General features: G+C 39.2%; 1 non-coding gene across 1 annotated transcript; it reads left to right on the forward strand.

Moving 5' to 3' along the window:
- The first annotated feature begins 2,572 nt into the window (after window positions 1-2,572).
- Window positions 2,573-2,679, forward strand: LOC127077115 (small nucleolar RNA R71). Its single transcript, XR_007787097.1, has one exon. It is a non-coding gene; the product is annotated as a small nucleolar RNA R71 (small nucleolar RNA).
- Window positions 2,680-5,513: the final 2,834 nt, after the last annotated feature.

Genomic DNA, 5,513 nt, shown 5'->3' on the forward strand with positions numbered 1-5,513 from the left:
AGGTACCAACAAATACCATCTAGGTAATCTGCAAAGATGGACATCATGCAACGTTGGAAAGTAGCTGAGGCATTACAGAGGCCGAACGACATTCGTCTGTAGGCAAAAGTTCCATAAGGGCATGTAAAGGTAGTTTTTTCTTGATCTTCGGGGTGGATAGGTATTTGGAAGAATCCAGAGTATCCATCTAGATAACAGAAGTAAGAGTGTCTGGCTAGACGCTCCAACATTTGGTCTATAAATGGTATAGGGAAATGATCCTTCATGGTTGCTTTATTTAATATTCTATAATCTATACACATCCGCCATCCTCCTTCTAATCGTTTTGCTACATGTTCGCCTTTGTCGTTTTGCATGACCGTGATGCCTCCCTTTTTAGGTACTACATGCACAGGGCTCACCCACTTACTATCCGAGATCTGGTAGATTATATCTGCCTCAAGTAACTTAAGAACTTCCTTTTTAACAACATCACTCATTATAGGGTTTATTCTTCTCTGATGTTCTCTGGAGGGTTTTGAATCTTCTTCGAGCGAAATCCGATGCATGCATACGGATGGCCTTATACCTTTCAGGTCAGAGATATTATATCCTAAGGCTGAGGGATATCTTCGTAAAACGTCTAAAAGTTGGTTCGTTTCCTCTTGGCTCAAGGTAGCACTGACTATAACTGGACGGTTCATCTTTTCATCGAGGAACTCATATCTCAGGTTCTTAGGCAGTTCCTTAAGTTCTAAGGTTGGTTTCTTAGGGCATGGCATAAGATCTGGGGTAAGGGATAAACATTCATAAAGGTCATCATCGACGTAGGGTTTCTTAAAGTCATCATCTTCCCTTATGAGAGTTGATGGTAACTTAATTGTTTTTATAATTTCTTTTTGTTCTAATTCTCTAACACATTCATCAATGATATCTAAGGCATAACACGAGTCTCCCATCACAGGTGCCATAAGAAATTTCGAAAGTATAAATTCTATTTTCTCGTCACCTACCTCGATTGTCAACTTTCCTTTCTTGACATCTATTATGGCTCCTACAGTCGATAAGAATGGTCTACCTAGAAGGATTGATATATCATTGTCCTCCTTGATGTCCATGACAACAAAATCAGTAGGGATAAATAACTGACCTATCCTAACAGGAACATCTTCTAAAATGCCTATCGGATATTTAACAGATCTATCAGCTAACTGAAGTGACATCTTAGTGGGTTGTAATTCTCCTAAGTTTAACCTCTCACAAACCGCTAAAGGCATTAGGCTCACACTAGCTCCTAAGTCTAGAAAAGCTTTTTCGATGACATGATTACCCAAAAGGCAAGGAATGGAGAAATTTCCAGGATCTTTATCTTTCTTTGCTAATTTGTCCTCGGAAATAGCATTACATTCCAAAGGCTTCAGATCGTCAAGTCTACGTTTGTTGGTAAGGATGTATTTGAGAAATTTTGCATAAGAAGGTATTTGAGTGATGGCTTCTGTGAAAGGGATTTCTACATGAAGTTTCTCTATAACTTTAATAAATTTTTGATACTGTTTATTGATCTGGGTTTGTTTGAATCTTTGCGGATATGGTATAGGTGGTTTATATGGCGGGGGTGGTACGTAAGTTTTGTCTTTAGGTTCTTCTTCTTTTTCTCGACCTTCCTGGTTTTTCAGGTTCCTCTGGTTCCTTTACTTCGTCCATGAGTTTGGTACATTCCTTAGAAGTTTCAGGTTCACTCAATCTAGGGTTTGGTGGCTCATCATAAACGTTCCCACTTCGTAGGATAATGGCATTGGCTTGTCCTCTCGGATTTTGTTGAGGTTGTCCAGGGAATTGTCCTCCAGGTGTAGTCTGAGGGGCTTGGTTTAAAGCTACCTGAAAGATCTGGGTTTCAAGCATCTTAGTATGAGTAACTATCTGGTCAACCTTGGTTCCTAACTAAGTAATCAATTCGTTAACATGAATGTCTTGGTTCATGAACTCCTTGTTTTGTTGGGTTTGAGCGGTGATAAAATTTTCCATAATTTTCTCAAGGCTCGGCTTTGGTGGTACAGGTTGCATAGGTTGATTTGATCTTGGGGCTTGATAACTAGGTCTCGGAGGCGCATTATTTTGGATAGGGTTATTGTTTTTATAGGAGAAGTTCGGGTGATTCCTCCATCCAGGGTTATAGGTATTCGAATATGGGTTCCCTTGGGTGTAGTTCACTTGCTTAGAGTGGGTTTCGTTTAATAGACTGCATTCTGCAGATTAGTGTCCTTTGGTTCCACATATCTCACAATCCAACGAAACTGCGGCTACAGTATTCGGGTTTATGCACATATGCTCGACCTTAATGGCTAATGCGTCCATTTTAGCTTGCATCATGTCTATAGAGCTTAGTTCATGCACTCTTCCTTGGGCTTCCTTCTTCTCAACTGTCGCTCGTTCGACTCCCCATGATTGATGGTTTTGAGCCATATCTTCGATGAGGGCACTAGCTTCAGGATAAGGTTTGTTCATTAGAGCACCGCCTGCGGCAGCATCGATGGTCATCTTTGTGTTGTAATGAAGTCCATTATAGAAGGTTTGAATGATTAACCAATTTTCTAAACCATGATGTGGGCATGCTCGTAACAACTCTTTATATCTCTCTCAAGCTTTGAACAGCGATTCTCCTTGGTTTTGGGTAAATCTAGTTATATGGTTTCGAAGAATGGCGGTTTTACTCGGGGGAAAATATCTAGCAAGAAAAACTCTTCTAAGGTTATCCCAAGTCGTAATGGAATTGGGTGGAAGGGAATCTAACCATGATAGGGCTTTATCTCTGAGGGAAAAAGGGAATAATCTTAAACGTATTGCCTCAGGAGAAACTCCATTGGTTTTAAAAGTGTCTGCTAATTGAAGAAATATTTTTAAATGTTGGTTTGGGTTCTCAGTAGCGAGACCTGCAAATTGTCTCTGTTGCACTAGTTGCAACAGGGATGGTTTAAGTTCGAAATTATTAGCTGGGATGGTTGGGTTTACTATACTAGAACTAGGTTCTTCATTTGATGGTTGAGCGAAATCCTTAAGAGGTCTTTGGTTTTGATCTTCGGCCATAGCTCTCTTAATTCTATGAAAGAATAAACGTGCGCAAGCGTAACGTTCAGGTTCCGCCAAAGGGTATACTAAGCTTAAACTTCCGGTGCTGCGAGTTCTTCGCATTGACCGACGGGAAATAGCCTAAGTCTAAACGATATAACAACAGGAAAATGAAATTTGACGAAATTGGTCCCCGGCAACGGCGCCAAAAACTTGATGCGGTGCTTTTCGCAAGTATACGAACGCGTCAGAGTAATATAAAAGATTGTCGAATCCACAGAGACCAAGTGTCAATCTATCGTTATCTATTGTTATGGTGTTTATCAAAGGCAATCAGAATAGGTGTTTTTAGAGTGTGCAGTGAAAAGTAAAGTATTGAATAAAGTTTAATTAATAAAGACAGGGTCGAATGTAATTCACGTAATCAATTAATAATCCAAGTACTTGCTAATAGAACTACTTATGGGCAATGTTTTCCACTTTGAAAAGAACTAATTTAACAGGAACTGTCGCTTTCGCGTATTCAAAACCGAGTTGTACTCCCTAATCAAACCCTCTTATTGTCACTTATAAAAAGGCGCACATTGCGTTAGAGTAGTAAACCTATTTTTAAGAAATATAGTATCTTGACTAAGTTGAAAAATATTATAACCTGGATTTCTTAACCAAAAGAGGTTCTCACGAACCAGACTTTAAACTTATAAACGCGTCCGAAAATAGTTTTTAAAATCTCTTTTCTTCTTAAGTTAAAAACTCCTAATGAACTAAACAAAGCGCTTTCGCTGTTTTTGAAATAGTTAAAAACAAATAAGTTTAGATAGACGTTGGACGACTTTCGATCTTACCCAACGGAATTGAAGTGCGGGAAAACTTAAGTTGAAAGTTAAAATAGCCCTTAGGTGCTTCTACGAACAATTGTACGGATTATCGGTTCAATTACGATCCTTACATTCTAACCTTATAAATTTAGTTAGACATGGTAAAGTAAAAGTGCATTAAATTAAATAAAAGTAGTGCGAGTGCGGAAAGTAAATAAAAGTAGTGCGAGTGCGAGGAAATAAATAATTTAAAGCGAGTGCGAGGAAATAAATAATTTAAAGCGAGTGCGAGGAAATAAATAATTTAAAGCGAGTGCGAGGAAATAAATAAAGTAAAGCGAGTGCGAGGAAATAAATAAAGTAAAGCGAGTGCGAGGAAATAAATAAAAGTAAAGCGAGTGCGAAGAAATAAATAAAAGTAAAGCGAATGCGAGGAAATAAATAAAAGTAAAGCGAGTGCGGGAAAATAAACAAGATAAAGACAAGTAATAAAAACCTGCTCCAATCGGAGGGTTGAGTAAATTGCAAAGCGAAAATGAAAATGGCGGCAGGATTAACTTCCTTCCAAAGTGCTCCAAACTCGATTACAAACTCTATCACAGACTCGATTACACAATTGTGGTAACACTCCAATGCGAAGCGATTACCACTTTAAAATACTGAATATATGCCTAAGTGAAACAAAGTTGCTCTGAGTTTGCCTCTGCTCTAAGTTTGGATGATTGTAAAAGTGATTTCGAGTTTCTATTTATAAGCAAGTAAAAAGATGGAAATGACAAGGATGCCCTTCAACTTGAAAATGGGAGGGAAAACTTTTCCTCTTGTGGCGCCCGCCACAAGGCCAATCTGAGGCGCCTTAGTGGAAGTAGTAGGGAACGTGTCAGTTGAGGGAAGTTGAGCTTGGACACGTCATGGCAGGGTCTATGGCGCCAGCCATGGGGGAAGCCACAAGTACAAAATGCCGAATTTTAGGGTTTTTGGCTCTTTTTTCGCTCCTTTTCTCAATCGGGGCTCCGATTAAAGTAAAAACCTGAAAACAAAGGAAAACATAGCAATAACACAACAAAATAGCAATAAAACAACTAGAATGCATGTGAAATCGGAGTCGAAAATACGGTAAATTTCAGTGTTATCAAATATCCTTGTGTCTAGACATGTAGTTTTTCATGAAACTTACTTCCCATTTAAAACCCCTAATACATTTGCACCTGAACCTGAAAACACAACTCCCATGGCCTGTCCCACCTATGATGATCCACCTATCCAACCTATTTCCTCTTCCATAACTCATGACAGGATTTCACCTCAATCCCAAATACAGCCTGCTGTTGATACACCTCAGCAGTTGGTAATCAATGACTAGTCTCACATCAGTCCAAATCTACAGCCTGTCATGAATGACCAGTCCCACACCAGTCCAAATTTGCAACCTGTCATGTATGACTTTTCCCCAATGTCTCATTCTAGCACTTTGTTTGATGCACATAGGTCTGATAATCAAATTATTCCTATCATAACTTCTTTAACACCTTTATCATTACCTAATGGACAATCCCATTTTCCCCCTGCTACAACTGTCTCCCCTGCTACAACTGTTTCCTCTGCTGTACCCACCACAGCACAACAGCCTGCTACCTCTACAGAACCAAA

Source organism: Lathyrus oleraceus, chromosome 4 (assembly GCF_024323335.1).
Source record: "Lathyrus oleraceus cultivar Zhongwan6 chromosome 4, CAAS_Psat_ZW6_1.0, whole genome shotgun sequence".
Lineage (NCBI taxonomy): Eukaryota > Viridiplantae > Streptophyta > Magnoliopsida > Fabales > Fabaceae > Lathyrus > Lathyrus oleraceus.